General features: G+C 36.9%; 1 non-coding gene across 1 annotated transcript; it reads right to left on the minus strand.

Moving 5' to 3' along the window:
* Positions 1 to 10,762: 10,762 nt before the first annotated feature.
* On the minus strand, positions 10,763 to 10,834 carry TRNAC-ACA (transfer RNA cysteine (anticodon ACA)). The gene has a single exon. It is a non-coding gene; the product is annotated as a tRNA-Cys (tRNA).
* Positions 10,835 to 18,730: the final 7,896 nt, after the last annotated feature.

Genomic DNA, 18,730 nt, shown 5'->3' on the forward strand with positions numbered 1-18,730 from the left:
CTATTTGGACCGTATTGATCTAATCCAATCTGTTTTTTATTAAGAAAAATGAAATAAATTCAGAGTTCTCAAGTTACATATCTAGGGAATGGCAGACTTTGAGCTGAATTATTTATTTTCCAAAAACTGTTTTCATGTTATTTCATGTTTATTTTGTAGATTGGGTACAATATAACATGAAAAACATTAATGTGTTGTTACTTAAAGTAACATAATCATCTGTAGTCTATAATGCACTAGCATATTTAAAGATAAAGATGGGAATGAAGTAAGACTAATTTTATAGTAATTCATGATAAGTGTGATAGTGGCTTAAAATAGAGGACTGGCAATGGAGAAGCAATTCTTAAGTTTAACAGTGCACATTATATTGGATATAGATAACAGTTATGGGGATAAAGAAACGATATTGGAGTTCCAGTTTCTAACTTGGGTAATTGGGGCACTGTTAGCATGATTACTGTAGATTTAGAATATGGGAGAAAGTTTGGTAAGAAGTAATTCATTTAGGATTTTCATTTGAGTTATACAGTATCCAAGTATACTTGGATATCTAGGTATTAGGCTCAGGGACAAAAATTTAGATGTGTGATTTAAATTCATATTTATTGCTGTGTCAATTATAATTGAATACAGAAATTAGGAGGGATGAGATATTAACCATCTGAGACACATCAACTGCAGTCATCCCATGCTATCCAGAGAATGGGGAAAGGGTCACCCTCAGATACCAAAATCCACTCTACAGATGGTAAAGTGCTTAATGCAAAATGGCATAGTATTTACATATAACCTCCACATATCTGCCTGTATACTTTAAATCATCTCTAGATTATTTTTAATATCTAGTCTTAATGTAAATTCTGTGTAAATAGTTGCCAAGTACATTGCTTTTTGAAACTTTCTGGAATTTAAAAAGAAGATAGTTTCAATCTGCTGTTGGTAGAGTCCACAGATGCAGAGCCTGTAGGTACAGAGTATGGAATGTATAAAGTTCAGTAAGAAAAGTTAAAGTGTTAGTTGCTCCGTTGTGTCTGACTCTTTTGTGACCCCATGGACTGTAGCACGCCAGGCTACTCTGCCATGGAATTCTTCAGGCAAGAATACTGGAGTAGGTAGCCATTTTCTTCTCCAGGGAATCTCCCGACGCAGTGAATGAAACCGGGTCTCTTGCATTGCAGGCAGATTCTTTACTCTCTGAGCCACCAAGGAAACCCTCAGTAAGAAGCAGATATCAACAAAAATGATCATGTGGTTTATAGATCAAAATCAAGCATAGAAATGAACATGAAATGAAACATCTTTTGGAAGAAGATTGTATTCTACAGTTTGCAGCTTAGAGAATGAATAAAAGAACTACAAATTGTGCATTGTCTTAACGCCAAATATATATCAGAGAATTCATTGAGAAAATGTTTGTGGTTACAGAGAAGAAACCAGCATGAGGTAGACTGAGGTATTAGCATGAGGTAAAGAACTAGTACCGAAGAGCTGACTCATTGGAAAAGACCCTGATGCTGGGAAAGATTGAGGGCAGGAGGAGAAGGGGACAACAGAGGATGAGATGGTTGGATGGCATCACCGACTTGATGGATGTGGGTTTGGGTGGACTCAGGGAGCTGGTGATGGACAGGGAGGCCTGGCATGCTGCGATTTATGGGGTCGCAAAGAGTCGGACACGACTGAGCGACTGAACTGAACTGAACTGAAAGAAATAGAGAAATGAACAAAGAAACCTTGTTCAAAAAGTGGAGCCATGAAGATGAAGAAAGAAAGAGGGTGGTAGCTGACTGGTAACGGAGAGTTGAGTGGGACAGCTGTGGTAATGCATCTTGTGTTCCTCCTGTTTCCTGGAGCATAACTGATAAATGGCCCCAGGTTTTGAGCCTTAAAAACCATCATAGCATTCACAAGGCCACACCTCCTATAAGCTTCACCTCCTCAACATGAGTGAGTCAGATATACTAAAGTAGACCATTCTGCAGAGACAGGAGTGGGCTTGGGCTCAAGACTCTCTGATGACCTTGTTGAATATTTCTTAGATTGCACAACTTCCACCTAGCCTTCTCTCCTCTTTTACACTAAAGGTCAAATTGCAACACTGCCTGATTGGTTCTCTCAGCAGTCTTCCCTGCCTCTTTCCCTGTTTCCTTTCACATAGTCTTGCCTTTAATAAAATCTTTGCATGCAAGGGACTTCCTTGATGGTTTAAACAGCAAAGAATCCACCTGCAGTGCAGGAGACTTGGGTATGATTCCTGGTCAGGAAGTTCCCCTGGAGAAGTGAATGGCTCCCTACTCCAGTATTCTTGCCTGGAGGATTCCATGGACAGGAGCCTGGCAGGCTGTAGTCCAAAGTCGACTGAGTGACTTTCACTTCTTTTTTTTGCATGTTTACTCCTTTGTGTCTACATCTCAGAGCAACTGACAAACATATCAAGCCAGAGGAATTTTTTCATGGTGAGTTTCAAATTAATTTGGAGGCAGAGAGACTTTTCAGGGGAAAAGAAAAAAAAAGAATAAGAACATAGGACTTATTATATGGACTTATAGGACTATAAGGACTTATATCATGGACTGAGAGTTACAGAAAACATTTAAGCTGCAAGTTTTGAGGAGGTAAGAAGCTAGGAAAGGAAGCAGAGCCATGTTTGTGAGAGGACACATTGTAATCTATATGGTGAGAAACTTCTAAGAAAGAAGAGTAAGCACAAGGTTTTACTTATTTGCCTGTGATGAAGGAGAGGAACCTTGCACGGTTTCAGTTTTGTTTTTTTTTCTTTTAATTGTGCAAGAGCACTTAGAATGAAATGTACCTTCTTAACAAAATTTTCAGTCACAATGCCATACTGTTAACTCCCGGCACAGTGCTGTGCAGCAGCTCCCTAGAACTTCCTCATCTTGCATAACTGAATCTATGTTGTAGAAAAGCAACCTCTCATGTCTCCCTCCCTCTAGCCTATGGCAACCACCATCGTACTTTCTGTCCCTGTGAGTTTGACTGTTTAGGTACCTCATATATGGAGACTCATGTAGAACTTTCTCTGTGCCTGGCTTAGTTCACTTAGCATATGCCCTCCTGTTTCATCCATCCTGTTGCGTATGGCGTTAGATTTTTGAAAGAACTGTCTCTAGCCATCTCCTAGAGGATGTTGGTTAGTAGGAATCAGGGCACCAGTGGTCAGATGCTCGCTATCTTGCCATTCTGGCAAAGATCCTGCTTATCAGTTTCCCTCAAGTGTAAAATAGAGGCTGCTGTTGTCAGATGCCTGGTCCAGGATCCGACAGAGGTATGGAAATTGCCATCAGAGACTCTGGGCATGAGGAGAGAAGGATGAATAGAGCCCTTATGGTAGAGAGAGAGTCTCATGTTTAGGCTAAAGCAAAAATCTTACTGGTCAGAAGTACTTCAAATGCAGATCTATGTCTGTAGTTTCATGAAATATTTTAACCCATTAGCATTAATGTCAAGAAAATTTAATAAATAATTCAAAGTATATAAAAGGAGGCCTTGTCTTATTTGTGTGGATTAGAAAGAAAACAGCAAAATAGTCTTAACTTGGATTAAAATATAGTTGAAAATCTTTCAAGCAAATGATATTCATATTTTGGGGGAAATTTTAGAATTGCTTTGTCAGAATGGATACTTAGGGCATCAAAGTCTTTGCCAAAAACTCTCTTGTTATCAGGTTGTGATGAATCAGGTGTTTTACTATGACTAGCAGTGATCCAAGTTTAGAAGAATCAATATATAAAAACTCCAGACTTTGTCATTTTAAAGCAAATATTTATGTTGAACTTTGTGCCAGCAGAATTCAGGATGTAGCAGGCATTGTAGAAGAATGTGCCTACAGATTCTAGGTCTACAAGAGGAAAATGATGAAAAAACTGGTAAAAGTAAAGTGTAATTTCATATCATAAATGAGCATTTAAATCATCAACCCTAAAGTATCTCTTGGTGACAGGAAGTAATGACTCTGCATTTGGGATGAGTGAAGAATTCAAATAAATAGTTATATCCAACTTTCTATATGAATAATAAACTAGAAATGTATATGAATGGGTGAGTTAATTTCAATTAAAAAAGTTTGAGGGAGCCTAATGAAAAAGAAAAGTACCCATATTTGACTCTTAATACCATAAGATGTAAGTCTAATTTCTTATTAGCTCTATGCTTTAAAATGAGACCTTGTCTGATTTGTGTCATTTTGGAAGAAAACAGAAAAAAATATTGTAACCTGGAGTAAAATAGATCTGAAAATAATCCTTTAAATGATATTCATGTTTTTTGAAGAAAATTTTTAGAAACTCCTCCATAATTTTTGTCAAAGTCTCCTGCAAAGTTCTACTGTGAAGCAGGGGCTTGGGAGAGGACCAAAAAGGATTTAATGTTGCTTTTTTTTTATGTACTTATAGTTATTGTAAAGTTTCATCATTTTCTGACTTTGGAGTTGCAAAAGGGGTGGCTTCTGTGTAGTTATTTTTTGTTTGTTTTTGGAAGAGTTGTTATTAAATGTGAAAACAAGTAGCCACATTGTCTTCAGCTGTGTAGGACATTCCCTCTTCATTTCATTTTATTGTCAATCATTTTTAGGAGGCAGGACATATTTAGATTTTTCTATGTTGGACATGTCTAGCAACTTAGTTTATAAACAAATAAAACTAGTTTTTATACTGTTTATGTCTTAATAATAATAGAAAGTGTGACTACTTGATTTCTGTCCTTGCAGATTCACTTATGGTTTGATGCAAAGCCATATACTTCGATTTATAAAGAGTTGATAGCTTCTTCACGGCACAGTTATGCATAAACAACCACACATTGTTAAGTATAAATTTACTGAATGTATATATAATAATTAAAGTTATGAAATTCAGGTTTTTTTTTACATGAAAGTCATTTATTGTATAGCCTACTGGGAACTGGCCAAAAATTAGGAAGTCAAGGAAATCATTTAATCTTCATTTGTGAAAAAATATACTCTGAGTCTAAGTAACCAAGGTATCTTTGAGCCAACAAAATACAAGTGAACAAAACATAAATTCTCTTATGAATGAAGTGCTTGCCATAGTTTACCACTTAAACTATCTTTCTTATGTAAAGATAGTTCTCACATGAAATACAGAACCTAAGCAGTAGTAATCAATATTATGCAGCTTCCTTGGGCAATGTAAACCTAAAATCAGATGAACAAAGATAAAAGCCATTTTAGTTTTGCTTCAGAAGGAAAAACAACAAAAAAACAACGCCCCTTTCATACCCACAGAATAGTGACACAAAAATTACACAAGCTCGCTGTATGTTGAATGAGGTATTTTACCTCATAACAAATTGAAAAGCTATGCTCCTTCTGCTTATATTTTTATGCGCTGCTTTTTAGTTCACTGAATCTTCACTGAAAAGTTACACTGAATTTTAAACTTTCACTGGATAATCTTATATGAATTGCATAATATCCTTTCTAGGATATTGTTTTGTTTCTAGAATATTGATCCACCTTTTGTGAAACTCATTTTTTCTTAAATATTTAACATTTCACTGTCTTAATTATATTCCCTCAGACTTATACTGCAATTATGATATCACGCAACTGATTTTTTTAAAAATTCAAACTTTTCATTCAGAACACAAAGCATACATAAATAAAAACATTATGGAGCTCATTGTTAAAAGTTAGTTTAAACATAACATTGTTTAATAAAGTTAATAGATATTTGTGTTATTCTTGGTGATACTTGGGATTTTTGTCATTTCTACTTTTATTATGTATTCTAATGTTTTAATATGTCACTCTGCTATCTTACAATGTTTGCAGCTAATTTATCAGATCTAAAAGTAAAAGACTATTAGTTCACTGAAATTCACAGTATAGCAATTTTCAACTGATTGCTTCTTAAGATAATTACAGGTTTGACCTTGTATGTAAAAGCGATTTAAACCTAAACCATTGAACTCAGGCTTAGCTTTCCTTTGACAGATAACCTTCACATCACTGAAAATAACACACCTCACTACCACCACCATTTCATCATCTAGTCTCAGTTATCTGGTCTTAGAAACCTGTATGAGAATGTGTACAATTTAGTACAGCTCTGTGACCAAGAGAGATAGAAAATAGGTTTGCTGAATACATGGCAGTCTATACCCACTATTCTTTCCAAGTTTCTGCCTATTTTGTATGCTTCCTGAGAGGGACCCATTACCAACTCCAAATAACAGATTTTTCAAATTCTTGTAATCCTTTCAATATTTCCTGTATTGTATAAGGGACATTCCCCAAAAATGCTGGTTGTCATGACTAGCCCTTAACTGGCTCTTAGATTATGAACTCTGAGCCTTGGAATACTCTCCCTGATAAAGAGGACTTTTGTATGCCTGAAACTTTGGTTCATGCTATACCCTTTGACCAGGTAAGTTTGGCTAACAATGTAATCTGTGATGAGTGCTTGTTTTTTTTATTCCTGAGGACATGGGCCATGCTGTACCAGTTTGATTGTATAGTTTATGTTAACAATTTAATTTACACTTATTTTCACTCTGCAGGGACTGGAGTCTGAGTGAGGCCAGTCATTCAAGTGCTGCATGGCTGCATGACTGACCCCATTACAAACCCTGGAGATGAGGAACTTCTTTGGTTGGCAAAACTTAACATGAGTTGTTACATACCATTGCTGGGAGAATTAAGTGTGTCCATCATGTGACTCCACTGGGAAAGGACACCTGGAAGCTTGTGCCTCATCTCTCCTGGGCTTCACCCAGATGTCTTTCCCTATGCTGATTTGAGTCTGTATTATTTTCCTGTAATGCAACTTTGTCTTGTGAATCCTTCTTGTGAGTCACTGAGCCTAAGAGACCCTGGTGCAGGACCTTAATGATGAATAGACAGAAAGACAGAACGTTGTGCTCAGTCGTGTCCTACTCTTTGCAAACCCATGCAGCCTGCAGAAGGTGGGCCCCATTGCAGGCTCCTTCATCCATGGGATTTTCAGGCAAGAATACTGGAGTGGGTGGCATTTCCTTCTCCTGGGCATCTTCCCGACCCAGGGATCAAGCCTGGGTCTCCTGCATTGCAGGAGGATTCTTTACCAACTGAGCCACCAGCAAAGCCCTCCTTTGATGATGAATATTATTATATTTAAAAAAAAAGACATCTTCAATCCTTATCTTGATTTAATTTTCAGTTTATACATTTTTATTCTATTTATAGATCTTCTTACTATATGGCTTAACCCTCCATCAGGGCGTCTTGTTGTTCAGTCACTAAGTCGTGTCTGACTTTTGTGACACCATGGACTACAGCATACCAGGCTTCCCTGTCCTTCACTATCTCCCAGAGTTTGCTCAAACTCCTTGTCCATTGAGTCAGTGATGCTATCCAGCCATCTCATCCTCTGTCCCCTCTTCTCCTCCTGCCCTTAGTCTTTCCCAGAATCAGGGTCTTTTCCAATGAGTTTGCTCTTTGCACGAAACAAAGTATTGGAGCTTCAGTTTCAGCATCAGTCCTTCGAATGAATAGTCAGGGTTAATTTCTTTTAGGATTGACTGGTTTGATCTCCTTGCAGTCCAAGTGAGTCTCAACAGTCTTTTCCACCACCACAGTTTGAAAGCATCAATTCTTTAATACTCAGCCTTCTTTATGGTCCAACTCTCACATCTGTACATGACTACTACATACTGTACATAACAGGTTTGACTAGACAGACCTTTGTTGGCAAAGTTATGTACTGTTTTTTACTATGCTATCTACGTTTGTCATAGCTTTTCTTCCAAGGAGCAAGCATCTTTTAATTTCATGGCTGCAGTCACTATCCACAGATTTTGGAGCCTAAGAGTATAAAATCTGCCAATGTTTTCACTTTTCCCCCATTTATTTGCCATGAGGTCATGCAACCAGATGCCAAGATTTTAGTTTTTTGAATATTGAGTTTTAAGCCAGCTTTTTCACTCTCTTTCATGCTCATCAAGAGGCTTTTTAGTTCCTCTTTGCTTTTTGCCAATAGGATGGTATTATCTGCATATCTGAAGTTGTTGATATTTCTCCCAGAAATCTTGATTCCAGCTTATGATTCCTCCAGCCCTGCATTTCTCATGATGCACTCTGCATATAAGTTAAATAAACAGGGTGACAATGTACAGCCTTGACGTACTCCTTTCCCAATTTTGAACCAGTCCATTGTTCCATGACCAGTTCAAACTGTTGCTTCTTGACCTGCATACAGGATTCTCAGGAAACTAACAGAGAAGGCAATGGCACCTCACTCCAGTACTCTTGCCTGGGGAATCCCATGGATGGAGGAGCCTGGTAGGCTGCAGTCCATGGGGTCGCTAAGAGTAGGACACGACTGAGCAACCTCACTTTCACTTTTCACTTTCATGCATTGGAGGAGGAAATGGCAACCCACTCCAGTTTTCTTGCCTGGAGAATCCCAGGGATGGGGGAACCTGGTGGGCTGCCATCTATGGGGTCGCACAGAGATGGACACGACTGAAGCAACTTAGCAGCAGTAGCAGCAGCAGCAGGAGACTCAGGTGGTCTGGTATTGCCATCTCTTTAAGAATTTTCCACAGTTTGTTGTGATCCACACAGTCAAAGGCTTTAGCAGAGTCAATGAAACATAAGTAGATGCTTTTCTGGAATCCCTTTGCTTTTTCTATGATCCAGTGGGTGTTGGGAATTTGATCTCTGGTTCCTTTGCCTTTTCTAAATCCTACTTGTACATCTGGAAGTTCTTGTTTAACATATTGTTGAAGCCTAGCTTGAAGGATTTTAAGCATTACCTTGTTAGCATGTGAAAAGAGCTCAATTGTCTGACAGTTTAGTTTTCTTTGACATTGCCTTTCTTTGGGATTAGAATGAAAACTGACCTTTTCCTGTCCTGTGGCCACTACTGAGTTTTCCAAGTGTGCTCACATATTGAATGCAGCACTTTAACTGCATCATCTTTCAGGATTTGAAATAGCTCAGCTGGAATTCCATCACCTCCACTAGCTTTGTAGTAATGCCTCCTAAAGCCCACTTGACTTCATATTCCAGGATGTTTGGCTGTAGGTGAGTGACCACACCATCCTGATTTTCCTGGTCATTACGACCTTTGTTGTATAGTTCTATGTATTCTTGCCATCTCTTGTTAATCACTTCAGCTTCTCTTAGGTTCTTGTCATTTCTGTCATTTATTGTGCCCATCTTTGCATGAAATGTTTTCTTGGTATCTCCAATTTTATTGAAGAGATCTCTGTAGTCTTTCCCATTCTATTGTTTTTCTCTATTTCTTTGCACTATTCACTTACGAAGACTTTTCTTTTTTCTCCTTGCCATTGTCTATGATGTAATAATAGTTATTAATTTCTTTTTTCTAATCACCATGCTTACCTTCTACTCTTCATCCTCAGCACACACCAGATGTACTCATCCAAACACTCATTTTTTTTTTAATTTGGACCCAATAAATTTGGAATTAAGTTTCCCCTTCAAACCTTCCAAAAGGAAAGAAAATCCCCACATATCTTTGTAAGAAAAGAAATGTTATATTCCTGACACTTCCATCATTTGTTTCCCACCGGAAGTGTGACTTTTTTAATTTAAAAATCATTCACTTATCAGAAAAATATTTGCTGAGCCTGCTGCTATATGATTGCTTTGATTGATACCTCATGCTAAGTACATCAAGTGTAAGTTTTAACTTCTAGAAGTTTAAAATGTAGTAAAAGTTTTAATAGTATGAAATGAATAATAAGAATTGTAAGAAAGGTGCAAAAGGATATCAGTGGGATACTTAAAGACACTACTTTCATTCAATGCCAATTCTGGGTTTTGTTGATTTTTAGTTTGTTTACTCAAAACGTTGGCTTAAAGCTCAGCATTCAGAGAACTAAGATCACAGGATCCAGTCCCATCACTTCATGGCAAATAGATGGGGAAACAGTGGCTGACTTTATTTTGGGGGGCTCAAAAATCACTGCAGATGGTGATTGCAGCCATGAAATTAAAAGACACTTACTCCTTGGAAAGAAAGTTATGACCAACCTAGACAGCATATTAAAACGCATAGATATTACTTTGTCAACAAAGGTCCATCTAGTCAAGGCTATGGTTTTTCCAGTAGTCATGTATGGATGTGAGAGCTGGACTATAAAGAAAGCTGAGTGCCGAAGAATTGATGCTTTTGAACTGTGGTGTTGGAGAAGACTCTTGAGAGTCCCTTGGACTGCAAGGAGATCCAACCAGTGCATCCTAAAGGAGATCATTGGGTGTTCATTGGAAGGACTGATGTTGAAGCTGAAACTCCAATACTTTGGCCACCTGATGCAAAGAGCTGACTCATTTGAAAAGACCTTGATGCTGGGAAAGATATAGGGCAGGAGGAGAAGGGGACGACAGAGAATGAGGTGGTTGGATGGCTTCACCAACTTAATGGACATGAGTTTGGGTGAACTCCGGGAGTTGGTGATATACAGGGAGGCCTGGTGTGCTGTGTTTCATGGGATCACAAAGAGTTGGACATAACTGAGCAACTGAACTGAACTGAACATTGGTATTTCCAGCTTTAATTTCAAATTCTGCAATAGCATAGTCATTCCTGCTCTTGTGAATGGTATCATGCCTAGTACAGTAAATTATAGAAATAGATAATGAATGTGAAGTTGCTCAGTCGTGTCCGACTCTTTGCAAACCCATGGGCTGTAGCCTATCACGCTCCTCCATCCATGGGATTTTCCAGGCAAGAGTACTGGTGTGGGTTGCCATTTCCTTCTCCAGAGGATCTTCCCAACCCAGGGATCGAACCTGGGTCTCCTGCATTGTAGGCAGAAGCTTTACCATCTGAGCTACCAGGGAAATCCTAGATAGTGAATAGTTTAAGAAAAATAGTTGTTTTTAGGTGTTTAAAATGGAGTTATTTTACAGGAATATTTTAAAAAATAAATGTTAATTTAGAAAACTCAACATTACTGGGTAACATTATTCAAAGACTACTCATGCTTTTAACATTAGCTTCAAGGGATTGTATCAAGTTTTAACATTACTTTAATGTCTTAATTATTAATTATAATATTAGCAAAAATACTAGTAACTATTATAAATTTATTCTGTAGATAAGAAGTAAACCTTTATGATAGTCAGAAAATATATTTATTTCATAAAGTGGTAAAGAAGCAGTTAAGTTTATTGAATGGAGAACATTAACATTCAACACCTTGATTCAGCCATCCCTATTTTCCCATTTATATTTCTAGTTATTCAAAATCATGTTAGAGTTTGTCACGCACTAGCTAGTGCCCGAGGTTTATATCATTCAGTTAAAATGTGAAGTATTTACAGCTTACTTTTTTGTTGTTTTTGTTAGTCACTCAGTTATGTACAATCTTTGTGACCCTTTGGATTCTAACCCACCAGGCTCCTCTGTCCATGGAATTCTCCAGGCAAGAATACTGGAGTGGGTAGCCATTCTCTTCTCCAGGGGATCTTCCTGACCCAGGGATTGAACCGGGGTCTCTCACATTACAGGCAGATTCTTTTAACCTCTGAGCCATCAGGGAAGCCCATATCTTACTTTGGTTGTCTACTATTCCTAATTGATTGTACCTTGTGAGTAATATGTTACATTCTAAACTGGTTTTTAAAAATTGTTTGCACTATTTGAGAATCCAGTTGCATCTTATGGAAACTTGAAAATTCATATGTCTATGTACAGATCACACTTCAGGCAATTTGTGATATAAATGAGGAATAGAAAACAACACTACTGTATTTCAACTTACTAAGTAGATCAAAAATCTAGTGTTTGCATGTATTATATCTAATGGATATGCTATCACTAATATCCACAGTAACAAGGTAAAGATAGAGTATACCATAATCAACAAAAATGTATGTGGCATACTTAGGAAAATTATTGCTTATCTTGAATTCTCCATCCTCTGTTTCAAATATCAGTGCAAGATATTAATGAATTGATCTGAAGAACTCTAACTTTTAAACTGTAAGTTGTAGGAAATTAAAAAATAGACTTTTGTTTTACCAGAGGTGCTAGATTTGTTTATATTAGAGTAACATTACAGATGGAGAAGGCAATGGCACCCCATTCCAGTACTCTTGCCTGGAAAATCCATGGACAGAGGAGCCTGGTAGGCTGCAGTCCATGGGGTCGCTAAGAGTCGGACACGACTGAGTCAGTTCCCTTTCACTTTTCACTTTCATGCATTGGAGAAGGAAATGGCAACCCACTCCAGTGTTCCTGCCTGGAGAATCCCAGGGACGGTGGAGCCTAATGGGCTGCCGTCTATGGGGTCGCACAGAGTCGGACACAACTGAAGCGACTTAGCAGCAGCAACATTACGGAAATTCATTAACTGTTTTAGTAATTCTCTACTATGTGTGAAGTTTAATACTAAATTTTAGGGGAGGCACAAACTATGAAAAAAAATTGTTTGCATTGAAGAAGTCACAGTCTTGGGGAAAACACATGTTTTTAATATTCAAACTAAATACGAGAGAACAAAATATCAAATTCATTAATACAGATTTTTTCCTTCTTTTGATAATAAAAAGATCCCCTGGTCCAATTTACAAAAGAATTGGAAATTAACTTGATTCAAGGGTTGACCTCACCCAAAGCATCCTCTACTCTATGGTGCAAAGTGTTCAGAAATGTATAGGGAATTTTAAGTCATATAAGGCTTTTATTCAGTCTAATATATAGTCTGAGAAAAATATAACCCACAGAACATGGAAAACAAAGGCTAAATGAATCTGATAAATATAACTACAGTGTATTGGTCTAGCCAGTTACACAGCAGATTCCACTGCTGGGTGTGAAAGTAACAGAACTAGCATCATTTATGGACAGAAAAGGCTTCTGTGACCATCTCAAACATGACCCAAATCCTTGGGAGAAGTGAAAGGTTAAACAAAAATACAATACAAAATTCAATCACAAAGAGCCTCAAAAAAAAAAAAGGTAGATAATCAAAGAAAGCTGCCATCAAAAAGGTGCCTAGACTCCATTCCAGGTAGAGTAAGTTTTAAATCAGTGCTCTCCTCTGTCCATGGAATTCTCCAGGCAAGAATAGTGGAGAGGGTAGCCGTTCCCTTCTCCAAGGGGTCTTCCCAGCCCAGGGATCGAACCCAGATCTCCCCCACTGAAGGCAGATTCTTTACCATCTGCAGTACCAGAGAAGCCCAAGATGTTTATATAGTAATATAATTTTCCTCTACCCTGCCACCCACTGTAAAGCAGTATTAACTAAGAGTAGGGAAGTTAAGAGCAAGTAATTATAGTTCATCACTTGTGTCCAAATGGAAATGCTGTCAGTTCAATTTGGTAGTTAACTGACCGTTACTGTCCTTTTAACACTATCAAACACAAAAGGTGTATCCTGATAAATTCAGAAAAAAATTCAGTTGCCTTTTCCCTATTTGAGTATTTTTCCCATTTAGACTTGCCTAGAGTTGTTTTGCTAATACATACCTAACTTCAAGAAAAATTACTTTTACTTGGAGTAATTTGAATTTCTTTTTTTTCATTGCTGTCTCAGAACTGAAACATTTTAAATGATGTGCTTCAGTTATTAGTTTTAAAGCTAGATATATACATTTGTGGATGCTATTACAATAAAATCCATTCAGAATAACTAACCCTTTGGCACTGACTATTTCTTTCCATTACTTACCATATTTGAGACTCTTTCCATAAAAGCAATAAAAAGTTAAACCAAATTGATTCTTAATGGTGACAAATGACATTTGAAAAAAATATTTAGTACTCAGATTTGAAAGGAAGGGACATGTGAAAGATGAATGTGTGATACATTTCTTTTGAATGTAGGAGGAATGTACTGTTATTTCCTGTACTAATTTAGATCAGCATCTTTATATCTTTTACTATTTCTACACCTAAATGATGGCCAAGGATATATGGGTATTGTAAATGCATTTAACATACCCAAGTATATACATATATTTGATTATTGCAAGCATCTTGAGATCCAGATTTGCACCCAGAAGTGCTACTATACTACGGCAAAACAAAATTTGCCTCCACATCGTGAGACACAATTTATTTTGGGTCAGATTGTTTTCTTGGGGTGTATATTGATTTGTATATCCATTTCATTGATTTCCTGCTGCAACTCTAATGCAGTGCTGATACTAAATTTTGTGACTATAAAAGTAACTAGCTAAAAGCTACATTAATTCCATTGTTAACCCCTTGACTTATATTTTTATTTAGATTATATAATTAAATGTTCATTTATTAATTCAGCAAGAATTGTTTAATTTTTCATTTTAGTTGTTTACTTTAATTGAAATATAGCTTATGTACAATATTATGTTAACTTCAAGTATTCAGCTTAGTGATTCAACATTTAAATACATTACAAAACGATCACCCTGATAAGTCTAATAAACATCTGTTCCTGTACAAAGTTGTTGCATTATTATTGACCATATTCCTTATACTGGGCTTCCATGGTGGCTCAGATGATAACCTGCCTGCCCTGTGGGAGACCTGGGTTCAATCCCTGGGTCAAGAAGATCCCCTGGAGGAAGGCATGGGAACCCACTCCAGCATTCTTGCCTAGAGAATCCCCATGGACAGAGGAACCTGGCAGGCTACAGTCCATGGGGTCGCAAAGTGTCAGACACGACTGAGTGACTAAGCATACACATATTCCTTATACTATACAGTATATCTTTGTGATTGATTTATTTTACAACTGGAAGTTCATACTTCTTAATCCCATTTAGCTATTTCACCCAACCTCTTATGCAACTCCTTTCTGACATCCAACAATTTCTCTATGTGTATGAATCTACTTCTGAGTGCATTTATCTTTTCAAATTAGAATGATCATTTTTTTCACTTAAATACTGGGAAATGGAGTTGTTAAATCATATGACAGTTCTGTTTCTAATTATTTGAGGTATGTCCAATAATGTTTCTGTGGTAACTGTACAAATTTACATTTTCACCACAGTATATGAAGGTTCCCTTTTCTCTACACCATTACGTATGTCTGTTTTATTTGCTTTCTTTTTGATGATAGCCATTCTGACAGGTGTGAGATGATATGTCATTGTAGTTTTCATTTGTGTTTCCCTGATGATTAGGGATGTTGAGTAGCTTTTTGTGTGTCTGTTGGCCATCTTTACATCTCACTTGGAAAAATTTGTTTTTTTCTTCAGGTTCTTTTCCCATTTTTAATAATTTTTGTTATGGCATTATATAAGTTCTTTATATATATACATATATATATGTATATATATATGATATTAACCCCCTACAAGATGAATCATTTTGAAGTATCAAAACTTTTTAGTTTGATGTAGTCCCATTTGTTTGTTTTTATTTGTGTGTACATTACCAGAGGAGACATACCAGAAAAATACTGCTTAAAGTTATACCAGAACACATACTGGCTATGTTTTCTTCTAGGAGTTTTATTGATTTGGGGTCTTAAATTTAAGTCTTTAATCCATTTTGAGTTTATTTTTGTATATGGTGTAAGAAAGTGGCTCAGTTTCATTCTTTTTCACATTGCTTTCCAGTTTCTCAACATCACTTACTGAAGAGGCTGCCTTTCCCCTATTATATGTTCTTGCACTTTTTGTTATAAATCAGTTGCCCATATAAGTATGAGTTCTTGTTGAGATTATCTCTTCTGTGCTGTGGCTTTCCAGGTGGCACTAGTGGTAAAGAACCCACCTGCCAGTGCAGGAGACATGAGACGTGGATTTGATCCCAGGGTCAAGTAGATCCCCTGGAGGAGGGCATGGAAACCCACTCCAGTATTCTTGCCTGGAGAATCCCCACAGACAGAGGAGCTTGGAGGATTAGAGTCCATCGGTGTGCACAGAGCCAGACACAACTGAAGTGACTTAACATGTGTGCACCCATTCTGTTCTGTTGTTCAATATGTCTGTTTCATGCCAGCACCGTATTGTTTTGATTACTCTAGCTTTGTAGGATACTTTTTCTTTTTTAAACTTTACAATATTGTATTGGTTCTGCCATATATCAAAATGAATCCGCCACAGGCATACACGTGTTCCCCATCCTGAACCCTCCTCCCTCCTCCCTCCCCATCGTAGGATACTTTTAAATGATGGCATGTGATACCTTCAGCTTTGTTCTTATTTCTAAAGATAGCTTTGGCTATTTGGGGTCTTTGGTGGTTCTGGTTCCAGACAAATTTTAAGATTATATATTTTCAGTCTGTGAAAACTACCATTTGTATTATGATAGCAATAGCATTGAATCTGTAGATTGATTTGTGTAGTATGGATATTTTAACAAGATTAATTCTTCCAGCTCATAAGCATATTATATCTTTCCATTTATTTGTGTCTTTAATTTCTTTTACCAGGTTATGTATTTTTCAGAGTCTGCATCTTTCACCTCCTTGCTTAAATTTATTGCTTAGTACTATATTAGATACAATTGTAAATAGATTATTTCCTTAATTTCTCTTCCTGTTAATCCATTGCTAATGTGTAGAAATACAATATTTCTGCTTACTACTTTTGCATCCTGCAACTTTACTGGACTTCTTTATTAGTTCTATTTTTTTTTTTTTTTTTGTAGAATCTTTAGAGTGTTCTATAGATAGCATCATGCCATCTGCAAACTGTGACGGTTTTATTTATCCTTTTCCAATGTGGATGCATTTTATTTCTTTTTCTTTTCTCATTGTTATGGCTGGGACTTTCAGCAATGTATTGAATAAAAGAGGCAATATAGGTTATCTTGGTCTAGTTCCTGACCTTATCAGAAATGCTTTCAGCTTTTCACCATTGAGTATGTTGTTAGCTGTGAGTTTGTCATATATGACCTTTTTTTATATTAAGGTATGTTCCCTCTATATCCACTTTGTTGAAAGTTTTTGTCATAAATAGATGTTGAATTTTGTCAAGAGTTTTCTTTTTCTTCATCTATTGAGATAATTATATGATTTTTATTCTTTGTTTTGTTAATGTGGTTTTTCATATTTATCAATTTGCTGATACTGATCCATTCTTACATTCCTGGATCCATCCCAGTTGACCGTGGTCTGTGATATTTTTAATGTATTGTTGAATTCATTTTGCTAATATATTGCTGAGGATTTTTGCATCTAGGTCAATGAATAATGACCTCTAATTTTCCTACTTATGTTTTTGTCTGATTTTGGTATCAAGGTAATGCTGGCCTCATAGAATAAATTTGGAAGCAGTCTTAAAAGAGAATATATTATGTATAGAATTTTAAAATGTGTTATTAATTTCTACTGCTATGTATTTATGTATTTGTTACATGAAACATTTAAATTATTTGTCCTAAGATAAATCTGTCAAAATGCAAATAACATTACAAATGAAAAAAGAAGTAGTCCAAATTCTCATTTTTTTTTATGATATTCAATATAGCAACTCAGATATTAAGATTTAAGAAAAAAAAGGAAAGAAAAGATTAAAAGCCAAATACAGAAGTTTTTCAGGAGCATTGCGCATTGATTAATAAATACTATTATTATACATGGCAATTGCATATAGATTTATGTTTATTGTTGTTGTTCAATCACTAAGCTGTGTCCAACTCTTTGGGACACCACAGAGGACAGCACACAAAGTTCCTCTGTCCTTCACTATCTTCCTGAGTTTGCTCAAACTCATGTCCTTTGAGTCGATGATGTCATTCAACCATCTCATCCTCTGCTGCCCCCTTCTCCTCTTGCCCTCGATCTTTCCTAGCATCAGGGTCTTTTCCAATGAGTTGCCTCTTCACATCAGGTAGCCAAAATACTAGGGCTTCAGCTTCAGCATCAGTCCTTCCGATGAATATTCAGGACTGATTTCCTTTAGGATGGACTGGTTGGATCTCCTTGCTGTCCGAGGGACTCTCAAGAGTCTTCTCCAACACCACAGTTCAAAAGCATCAATTCTTTGATGCTCAGCATTCTTTATGGTCCCACTCTCACATCTGTATATGACTACTGAAAAAATGGTAGCTTTGTGTTTTTGTTTTTGTTTTTTTAATTTTATTTTATTTTTAAACTTTACAAATTATGTACCTTTGTTGGCAAAGTGGTATCTCTGCTTTTTAATATGCTGTCTAGGCTTGTCATAGCCTTTCTTCCAAAGAGTAAGCATCTTTTAATTTCTTGGCTTCAGTTACCTTCTGAAGTGATTTTGGAGCCCAAGAAAATAAAATTTGCCACTGTTTCCATTGTTTCCCCATCTATTTGCCATGAAGTGATGGGACCATATGCCTTGATCTTAGGTTTTTGAATGATGAGTTTTAAGCCAGCTTTTTCACTCTCCTCTTTCACCATCATCAAGGAGGTCTTTATTTCTGCTTAGCTTTCTGCCACTAGGGTGGTACCTTCTGTATATCTGAGGTTGTTGATATTTCTCCCATCAATCTTGATTCCAGCTTGTGATTCATCACCTTCAGTCATTAGCCCTAATATAGAGCCTGTAATCCTACCATAGAGCTACCAGGTGGGTGACCCACAAACTGGAGAGCAATTATACCAAAGAAGTTCTTGCACTGTTGCAAAGATTCTAGGACCCACATCTGACTTCCCAACCTGGGTATCTGGCAAAGGGACTAGGAATCCTCAGGTAGTCTAACTTTTGAATGTCAGTGAGATTTGATTACAGAACTTCTACAGGACTGGGGGAAACAGACATTTGGAAGGCACAAACAAAACCTTGTGTGAAAGGAGCAGTAACTCTGCAGGAGACTGGGTC

The sequence above is a fragment of the Bos javanicus genome, chromosome 4, assembly GCF_032452875.1.
Source record: "Bos javanicus breed banteng chromosome 4, ARS-OSU_banteng_1.0, whole genome shotgun sequence".
NCBI lineage: Eukaryota > Metazoa > Chordata > Mammalia > Artiodactyla > Bovidae > Bos > Bos javanicus.